This window comes from Lolium perenne, chromosome 6 (genome assembly GCF_019359855.2).
Source record: "Lolium perenne isolate Kyuss_39 chromosome 6, Kyuss_2.0, whole genome shotgun sequence".
In the NCBI taxonomy this organism is placed as follows: Eukaryota; Viridiplantae; Streptophyta; class Magnoliopsida; order Poales; family Poaceae; genus Lolium; species Lolium perenne.
This window is the reverse complement of record NC_067249.2, coordinates 230,482,501-230,493,327: the sequence shown is the minus strand read 5'-3', so window position 1 is coordinate 230,493,327 and position 10,827 is coordinate 230,482,501.

Genomic DNA, 10,827 nt, shown 5'->3' with positions numbered 1-10,827 from the left:
GGTCCAATTCTTTATACTAAAATACAATCTACTGCAATTGTTCTACTGTTCTATGCAAACAATCATCATCCACACTATACATCTAATCCTTTGTTACAGCAAGCCGGTGAGATTGACAACCTCACTGTTTCGTTGGGGCAAAGTATCTTGGTTGTGTTGTGCAGGTTCCACGTTGGCACCGGAATCCCTAGTGTTGCGCCGCACTACATCTCGCCGCCATCAACCTTCAACGTGCTTCTTGGCTCCTACTGGTTCGATAAACCTTGGTTTCTTACTGAGGGAAAACTTGCCGCTGTACGCATCACACCTTCCTCTTGGGGTTCCCAACGGACGCGTGCTGTACGCGTATCAAGGAGCCTCCATAGAGTTGATGTAGTCACAAGAAAAGATAAGCAACAAGGACCAAAAGGCTACAATCAACGAAGTTCCCCATCCGAATAGGAACTTCTCCCCCTTTGGCATCGGAACACCAAAAAGGAGGGTAAGGAAACTATAAGGATGGAGAAAAAGAACACGCAACCAAGCTTGCAAAAACCAAAAGGGAAAACAAGCTTGAATGAGGTTCTCCAAAAACATGAAGAAAACGATAGCAAAGAAGAAGGACAAAAAGAAAGTCACAAAGAAACACTAAGAACCGAAAAACTCCTCAAAGAGGAGGTTGGTGGCCGAAGCCACCGTGTAAGAGTGTAGTAGTGTGAGGTCGCGTAGATGTATCTAGGACTCACGACTACAACTCAACATGAAGCTCATTAGTCACTCAATTGACAAATAGCATATGTTTAGGATTTCTTTATGCATTATGGGGAGAGGGATAGCTCAATAAGTTTAAACCGCACTCCCCCTACGTTCGTGCGTGCCTTTCATCTAGATATATAGTTTAGGAGTGGTATGTGCGTAGTTCGATGGATCAATGATATTTAGCTCATGCCTCAACTCAATGAAAGGCTTCTCATCCAAGGGCTTCGTGAAGATGTCCGCCAATTGCTCCTTGGTACCAATGAAGGATAGTACAATATCTCCGCGAGCAATGTGATCCCGGATGAAGTGGTTCCTTATCTCAATGTGCTTCGTCTTGCCATGAAGAACCGTATTGTAGGCGATCTTGATTGCGCTCTCATTGTCACACAAAAGAGGCACCTTGCTATACTCGATTCCATAATCCCGCAAGGTTTGCCTCATCCACAAGATTTGATCACAACTACTTGCCGCGGAAACATACTCGGCTTCCGCGGTGGAGACGGAGACACAATTTTGCTTCTTCGAGGACCAACACACCAAAGATCTTCCAAGAAAGTGACAAGCTCCGGATGTAAACTTCCTATCAACCTTGCCGCCCGCCCAATCGGAGTTAGTGAACCCAACCAAAGCAAAGTCTGTGTCCCTTGGGTACCATAGACCGAAGTGTGGGGTATCAACTAAATATCGAAAGATCCTTTTGACCGCCACAATGTGGCTTTCCTTCGGGCTTGCTTGAAACCGTGCACACATACCAACGCTTAACATTATATCCGGGCGAGAGGCACAAAGGTAAAGAAGCGAACCTATCATCGAACGGTAGAGCTTGGGATCCACACCGCCTTGCCGGTCTCGTCAAGGGAGAGTTGACACTTGAGATGCATCGGAGTTCCAATGCCTTTGGCGTCCTTCATATCGAAGCGCTTGAGCATGTCTTGGAGGTACTTTGCTTGATTGATGAAGGTGCCTTGTCGCATTTGCTTGATCTCGAACCCAAGAAAGTACTTGAGTTCACCCATCATTGACATCTCAAACCTATTTTTCATCAACGTAGCAAACTCATCATTGAATTTTGTGTTAGTCGAGCCAAATATGATGTCATCTACATAGAGTTGGCATACGAAAAGCTCCCCATTGACTTTCTTAGTAAAAAGAGTGGGATCAATTTTCCCCACTTCTAAACCACGGTCTACAAGCAACTCCTTTAGATGCTCATACCAAGCTCTAGGAGCTTGTTTGAGTCCATATAGGGCCTTTTTGAGCTTGAAGACATGGTCCGGGAAATGGGGGTCCTCAAATCCCGGGGGTTGCTTCACATACACCTCCTCATGTAAAGGACCATTAATAAAAGCACTCTTGACATCCATTTGTTGCAACTTGAAGCCATGATAAGAGGCAAAGGCCAAAAGGATACGGATGGACTCAAGCCTTGCAACGGGTGCAAAGGTTTCACCAAAGTCCACGCCTTCGACTTGAGAATAGCCTTGTGCCACCAATCTTGCTTTGTTGCGGATGACCATGCCATGTTCATCTTGCTTGTTCTTGAAGACCCATTTGGTGCCGATAACATTGCGGCAATGATTGGGTCGCTTCATGAGAGTCCACACATCATTCCTCTTGAAGTTGTTGAGTTCCTCTTGGATTGCAATCAACCAACCGGGATCTTCAAGAGCCTCATTAACTTTGAGTGGTTCCACCATAGAGACAAAGGCGTGGTGCTAACAAAAGTTTGCTAGTTGCCTCCGGGTGGTTACTTTGCTCTTTAGATCACCAATGACATTACGCAAGGAATGGGACTTGAGGCGCAAGTGTCTTGTAGTAGGATCTTCACGGCGAGTGTCGGCTAAATGAGTAGATTCTTGTGGGTCCTCTTGGCCTTCATCACGGATTAGGTCCCCGCCTTGACCTCCATTGTTGTTGAAGGGAGCATCATCATCATGAGAGCCGGATGACTCGGGGGTACTAGGAATGGTATTGTCCATAAAGATCATCCCCGAACCACTCGGAGAAGAACTTGAAGCTTGGCCTTGGTCACTTGATGTTGGTTGTTGTGGTAGATGAGCTTGTGGTAAATGTTGTTCTTGAGCTTGCGGTAGATGTTGTTCTTGAGCTTGTTGAGGTGAGCTTGTACTTGATTATTGTTGTAGTTGTTGAGGTTGAACTTGAGGTTGTTGTAGAGGTTGGCTTGCACTTGTAAGATCAACGGAAGAAGCTTGGCCTTGTGGTGTAGATGGCTCCACTTGGGTGGAACTTCGTCCTTCCCCGGTACTCATAGAAGGTAGCTCTTGAGGTCGGCGAATGCCAACACCCATCCTTCCTATGTCATCCGGGGGAATTACATCTCCTTTCTCACAAGAAGAACTTCGCTCCTCCAAAGATATATCATCTTCATCTAATGTGACATCACAAGATTCTACAACTCGCCCACTTGACTTGTTGAAGACTCTATAGGCGTGAGAATCCGTAGCATAGCCAACGAAAATTCCTTCTTGAGCTCTTGAATCAAACTTAGATAGACGTGTGTCTTTGACAAGCACATAGCATTTGCATCCGAAGACCTTGAAATATGACACATTTCGCTTGTTGCCGGTGAGAATCTCATATGGTGTCTTCTCAAGACCTTTGTGAAAGTAGAGACGATTAGTAGCGTGGCATGCGGTAGATATAGCTTCCACCCAAAAATTGTAGTTATACTTGTATTCCATCATCATGGTTCAAGCGGCTTCGATCAAGGTTCGATTCTTCCTTTCGGCGACCCCATTTTGTTGGGGAGTATATGGCGTGGAGTATTGATGTTGGATTCCTTCTTCGCCGAGGAAGTCATCCAAGGTGTAGTTCTTGAACTCCGTTCCGTTGTCGCTCCTTGTTGCGAGGATCTTGTTGTCGTACTTGCATTGAACTTGATTGGCAAACTCCATCATGGTCCGTTGAGTCTCACTCTTGTACTTGAAGAAGAATACCCAACAATAGCGTGAATAGTCATCAACAATGATGAGGCAATACTTCTTTCCTCCAAGACTTTCATGAGACGGTGGACCGAAGAGATCAACATGTAGGAGCTCCAAGCATCTTGTGGTAGAGATGATAGTCTTGGCCTTGTGAGGAGCTCCATGCATTTTTCCTTGTACGCAAGCCCTACAAACACGATCTTTACAAAAAGGAGACATCTTGTTTTAGTCTGAGAATGTGGCCACCCTTGTGGAGACTTTGCAAAGTCCTCATGTTTACATGGGCTAGTCGGCGATGCCATAACCAACCATTGTCACCTTTGGCGAATAGGCAAAGAGCGGAAGATGTTGTTTTTCCGGAGAAATCAACAACATACCATCCGTTCTCTACATATTCAACAAAAGCTACACGGAGTGTCTTGCTCCACAAGAGGACCACCATATGTTCATCAAAGAAAGTACATAGACCCATATGAGCAATTTGATGAACGGAGAGTAAGTTGTAACCAAGGGTCTCGACAAGGAGGACATTCACAAGTGAGATGTCGGGTGTTACCACCACCTTGCCAAGACCCAATACCTTAGAGCACGTGTTGTCGCCATATGATACGGTATAGTGAGAAGGCTCGAGGTCGACAACAATATTCTTGCTTCCGGTCATATGACTTGTGGCTCCACTATAAACCACCCACTTTGCGCAACTGGAAGCATAGTCCTACAAGGAATCAAGTCTTGGATTTAGGTACCCATTTTTCAATGGGTCCTATCATGTTAGTAACAAGGGGTTTGGGAACCCAAATAGTCCAATCAACATTGTCCTCTTGAGGAACAATAAAGCGAGCACGAATATGTCCATAGTAATCAACAAAAAGAACATGAGAAGGGTTGTTAGAGCCGGCGAAACCCTTCGAGGCGGAGTTGGGTACTCCATCCCTTCTTGAGCTAGCATCGCTCTCCTCATGGTTGATCTCCATGTTCTCCTTCTTCTTCTTCTTCTTGGTCCTCCTATTACTCTTCCTCTTTGGCTTGGTAGCCACTCCTCCTTCATTGCAAGAGCCCTCTTTGGCTCCAATGACTCCTTCCAAGTACTTGGCTTGAACTTGGAGTCCATCAATTTTGGCCTTCAAACGATTGACTTCATCTTCATGCTCCGGGTGAGGGTGACAAATATCAAACACTTGGACTTCCTTTGCCTTGTTCACCCGGAAGTGTTCCATCAAAGCTTCTTCTTGGAGAGCGTTCATTTTCATGAGTATACGCTTGTCACTCTCCATCTTGGCAATGTCACTTTCATGAGTGCAACACGCACGGTCCTTGCTCAAAGGAAAATACCCCTTCAATGCTTCCTCTTGCATGGAATTGACCTCCATGAGCTTGGCTTCCCTCCTGTTCAAGGCAGATATTTCTTCCTCATGATCACAACAAGTGGCCTTCTCTTTGCTCATGCGGAGGCATTCCACCAAATACTCTTCTTGCATGCTACTCAAACTCAACAGCTTGGCCTTGGTGGTCTCAAGAGTGGCAATTTCTTCTTCATGGTTGCAACATGAGGTCTTCTCCTTGCACACGCGGTAATATTCATCCAAGGCTTATTCTTGAAGAGCATTGACCTCCAAGAGAAGAGCATTGTGCTTCCTCAAGGAAGCAACTTGATCAACAAGCTCGTCGTGGCAAGAGTTGGGTTCTTCCTCATCTTTCTCTTTGTTAGCTTCCTCGAGAGAGATCATCTTCTTTTTGAGCTCACCCATCAAACCAAGAGCATGGTCTCGGTCCTTGGTGAGTTGGGAGATAATAGCCTTGTTGGAGTCTTCAAGGATGATGACACTAGCTTCAAGAGACATGCGCAAATTTTGTTCTTCTTCAAGCGCTTGATTGAGAGAGGCAATCTCATTTGCCGCCTCCCTTTCAAGCCTCTCCTTCTCCTCTATAAGGTCTTGTGCCGCACCAAGTTGGCCCAAGAGAGCCCCAACATGAGTCTTGGTATCCCCTTGCATGTTAGTGAGAAAAGAATCCAAACCCATAATCTCACGCTTAACGGTGAGACTAGTGGCATCATCAATATATAAGGCATTAGTTGAAGATGAGAGTTTGGAAGGGGGTTCTACCTCCGTGGATACCTTTTCCATAAGGCAATGAGCGTTGTGGGTGATGAGGTTCTCATTAGGAGAGTCTAAGAGGGAGCTAGAGGGAGTGGTAATGGCGATGGCGTCCACTCCCTCTCCTTCTTTGTTGGAGCTCTTGTCCTCATGTTCTTCATCCTCATTGGAGGAGTACTCTTCTCGAATGATGAAGGCTCTAGGCTTCTTGGTGAAGGAGACCTTGTCGTCATCGGGCTTGGAGGAGAACTTGGAGAATCCTTTAGAGAGAGACTTGAACTTTTCCTTGCGGACAGCCTTCCACCATTATCTTATCCTCTCTCAAACATACAATCCGCAACAAAATGATTCTTGTCGCCGCAATTGTAGCATGTTATCCCCCTTTGCCCCTCCCTTGGACTCTTGGAGAAGCTTCTTGGAGAATCACGTGATCTTCTTGGTCTTGTGCTTCGGTACTTGTTTCCCTCCCAAAATTTCTTGGCGGCGAGAGCCATGTGCTCATGATAGTTGGTCTTGAGATCATCCGGTCCCCACTCAATGGGATCCTCATCGCTTTAACTAGCCTCATGTACCTTCATCTTCAATGCAAGGTTGGGCTTGCAGGTGTTGTGGGCGCGAGCAACAAGATCCTCCGCATTCTTCTTGGAGATGTCCAAAGCAATGACTTCGCTAAGAACTTCATCGGATGTCATAGCACGGAAGGAGGCGTTTTGGCGGATGGCCGTCAACTTCACTTCCTCATAAGGGAGGAGAGCGTTGTAGAACTTGCGCTTGATCCAATGGTCATCCACAAACGTTGCTCCAAGATCTTGCATTTGTACGGCAAGAGCGATAAGACGCCGATACATTTCTTCGGGGGACTCTCCTTCATTCATGACAAAGTTGTCGGCCATGTTGTTCACTTCATAAAAATGAGAGCTTTGGATGCTCACATTACCGAGGAAGAGCTTGTCGAGTTTATCCCATGCTTCCTTGGCGGTCTTGAGCGAGCGGATATGAGCGCGATCCTTGGGCGTGACGACCATGTGAATCATGTTGATGGCGGCGGCATTGAGTTGGTCATCCACCACTTCTCTTCTTGTCAAGCTCTTTGGGTCTCGTGGTGAGTAGCCCTCCTTGATGATACGCCAAAGCTCGGTAGATGCGCTGCGCACATGAGAACGCATTAAGAATTGCCAATTTTCAAAGTTATTTGACTCAAGTAACGGTGGTGAACCATGCGACAAGATATGTGGCATAGGTATTGGAACGTTTATGGTGTAATCACTTGGTGGTGGCACCACATGATTACTCCCTAGACATTTCGCAACCGGTGTCTCATCCTTCCCCTTTGTTGAAGTGCCGGTCTCCCCAAGCCCTTCCTTTTGTGGATGTTTTGTCGATTGCGCGACAAAATCAACAAGAGGAAATTGGTTAACTTTTGGTGGGGGATCCTCGGCACTTGCCTTAGGGTCTACGATAGGGGTTGGTTTTTGAGCAACCAACTCCATCATCATTGCCTTCATTTGGTTAACGATGGATGACTCCAATTTCTTGAGGTCATCCAACGTAGCCGTAGTGCTATCGATGGGAGATGATGGAGCGGGTGGCTCAAGGGAAGGTGACCCATTCACAACCGTCTCTTGTTCGGCCATTTCTTAGGCGGTAAAGCCCGAGCAAGAAAACCTCGCTCTGATACCACTTGAATGGATGGTAGCGAACAAGAGGGGGGGTGAATGGACGCTACGTCAATTTTTAGCCTTTTTGAGTTTTAGTGCAACGGAAGGTAAATGTGATAGCTTTAGCAATGGCGGTGTTCCTACTATGATACTAGACAAGTACAACAAGCAAAGGAATCAAACAAGATAGTAAGAGTAAGGAGCGGGACAACCGGAGGGCGCGGAGACGAGGCGAGGTTTGTTTCCCACAGTTCCTCCCACAAAAGGGAGTACGTCTGCGTTGAGGAGGTGCTAGCCTTGCACAAGAGGCTAGACGGCCACACCACGAAGGAAGGCCTCACCTTCTTCCTCGAGAGAGCTCCACGAAGGTTCTCCCCCTTCTCCACTATGGCACCGGTCGAGGCGGTGATTCCTTCACAAGGTTGGGGCGAGCTCCACACCACAAGGAGGCTCCCAACAACCTATGGGGCTAGTACAACACCAAGCTAGCCTCCATAGGTGCACTTCTTCCAAGATTCCACAATAGGAACTCTACCACCAAGATCCACTAAGGACTACCACGAATTGGTGAAATTTCTCTCGGTAGAACAATAGATCGGGGTCTCCTCCACCACTCCTCAAAGTATGAGCAAGATTGATTGGGTAGGGAGGGAGATCCACTCAGTTTGAGCTCAGCAACAATGGAGGAGAGAGAGAGAAGAGCTCAAAACGAGTTGGGGAAGAAGGGCCCTTTAAATAGGCCCCCCGCAATCCAACCGTTATGTCCAGTTTTTTCCTAAGCGGTACTACCGCTTTGGGTAAGCGGTACTACCTCTCTGAGTTTGAAATCCCACAGATCTTGTCCACGTGGGCACAGAGTGGTACTACCGCTCGCGGTACCGCTCGAGGTACCGCAATGGGGTCCAAACCTTACATGACTCAAAGCGGTACCACAGCAGTACCGAAGCGGTACTGCCGTAACAAGTTACGGTACTTGAGCAGTACCGTGGGAGGTACTACCGCTCCAGGTACCGCAGAGGTACTGTAACTCGTACTGTGGGTCAAAATCAGCGCAGAGCTACAGAGCGGTACCGTGGGCGGTACCAGTAGGGATAGCGGTACTACCGCTACTGGTACCGGTAGTACCGGCCTGACAAAACTGTATTTCTCCCCTTTTTCTCTCCAACCATGCACCTCGCGATACACACACAAAACCAGAAAAGCTATGAGCTACGCTTCAGTCCTCCGATTTTGACGTGTCCAGCGAGGTCACCGTGCACTTGCAAATCTAACAAAGACACTCAAAGCACACGGTGAGATTATTCGAGTGTTGTCATCAAACACACAAAACCCGGAGTTTAGACTTTGCTCTTTCACCTATTCTGTTAACTTACTGTAAGCTCTATTCTCTTTAATTACTGCAAACATTTCCTTCGACTCAATACGTTTAATCCTTTGTGTTCAGCAAAACCAGTGAGATTGACAACCTCACTGTAAGTTGGGGCAAAGTATTTTGGTTGTGTTGTGTGCAGGTTCCACATTGTTAATGATGCTGGTAGTGAGCCCTGCCACTAGTCAGCTAGCAACACCTTCAGAAGTCTCGCCTTTCTCCTACTGGTCGATTAAATCTTGGTTTCTTACTGAGGTAAAACTTGTTGTTGTGCTCATCATACCTTCCTCTTGGGGTTCCCCAACGGTGTGACGTCAAGCACCATCAAGACTTTTTTCTGGCACCGTTGCCGGGGAACGAATTAATACACTCCATCAAGCCCCATCACACGCCATCAAGATTTTATGGCAATGTTGCCAAGGACAAAGAGGATTTCTGCAAGGGAGTCTCTCATCTCCAATCTCTTTACTTTGTTATAGTTTTGCTTAGTTTACTTTATTTTGTCATGTTTGCTTCTTTATATCAAAAACACAAAAAAATAGTTTCTTTTATAATTGTCATTTTGTTTCTAGTTCATTATGTTGTTCCCTAAGTATGATCTGAAGGACCTATCAGTAGGTAGTGGTTCTATAATTGGGAAATATAACATTGAAAAATTGTTCAATCATGTTAGTAAGCATAAAGATATTGAGGATAAATCCCTGGTAGAACTTGCTCCTAATTATGGATATGTTGCAGCTTATTTAGTTCAAATGTTGGAGGCTAGATTTGTTATCCTTAAACCCATAATGCAGCAAATGTTTCTTAAACTTCATGAGGTTGAGGATGATGGAAAGAGAGATTTTATCCTAAAAACTTTACTTAAAGAATTTAAAGATGTTGTTATAGAATCTAGAAAAGTCTTTGATTGGTTTAAGATGATAGGCTCATGTGTAGATATTATTGGTACACTTGAAAAAATAGACGAAACCAAAAATAGGAAAGAAATTAAGATACCAATACCTTTCAAACTTGTAGCGATACATGAAGCTTGGGAAAAGAATTTTGATTGAATTGTTCCTGAAAATCCATTTGATGAAAATAGTGAACCTAAAAGTGCTCAAAAAGGGTCTTCTAAAACTTATATTTATAAAATACAAATCCTTGTTGAAAAGACTTCTTGTATTAATCTTGATGCTTGTTCACTTGATAATACTTGATGCTAGCTCTTTTTCTACGCCTAGCTGAAAGGCATTAAAGAAAAGCACTCTTGGGAGATAACTCATGTTTTATTTCTGTAATTTTTTTTGTTGAGTCTTGGAAGTTATTGCCTCTGTAATAACCCCTCCTTATCATTTTTATTTTATTTTTGTGCCAAGAATAGCCTCTAATAGGAAGAAAATAAGATTTGGGGAAGTTGCTGCCTGAAAACAGATTATGTGCTGTCACCATAAAAAACGTATAAATAGCCAGAGCGGAATTTTTAGCTGCCAATTTTTGCGCATATGCCCCAGCTTATTATCTAACTTTTGTTAGTTGACCACCTTTCGAGATGAGCAATAGAAGATTTTCGAAAAAAATCAATCTTTACCTACTGTTCTATTTTGAAAGATTTCTGCCACTATTAGAATTTGCCTCTTAATCTATTTCTTTTTGAGTTCTCTTGATCAAAGAGCTTTTTGAAGAGTTGCAACAGTAGCTACTGATTGAATAGATGTTTGATATATGTTAGAACTGCACTTGAACTAATGGTGCTAATAAAGAATTGTGTAAAGTTTTGTATGTTGGAAGTTTTCAAGTGCAGGGAGAGAAGAGTGTCTGCCTTGACCTCTCAAACGCGATCGTTGCTGAGGTGCGTGGTCTTGATCATCTCCCGCGCCTCCTGGGCGGTGGCGCCTTGACTACTAGTGTTGTTGCCTATTCGACGGTACCTCGGAGGAGGGATCCTCACGAGGGGGAGAAGAAGTAGGGGCCATTGCACGGAGTGTCCTCGGGATGGTGGTACGCGAGTTACCCAGCTTCCAAACACCTGCACGATGACA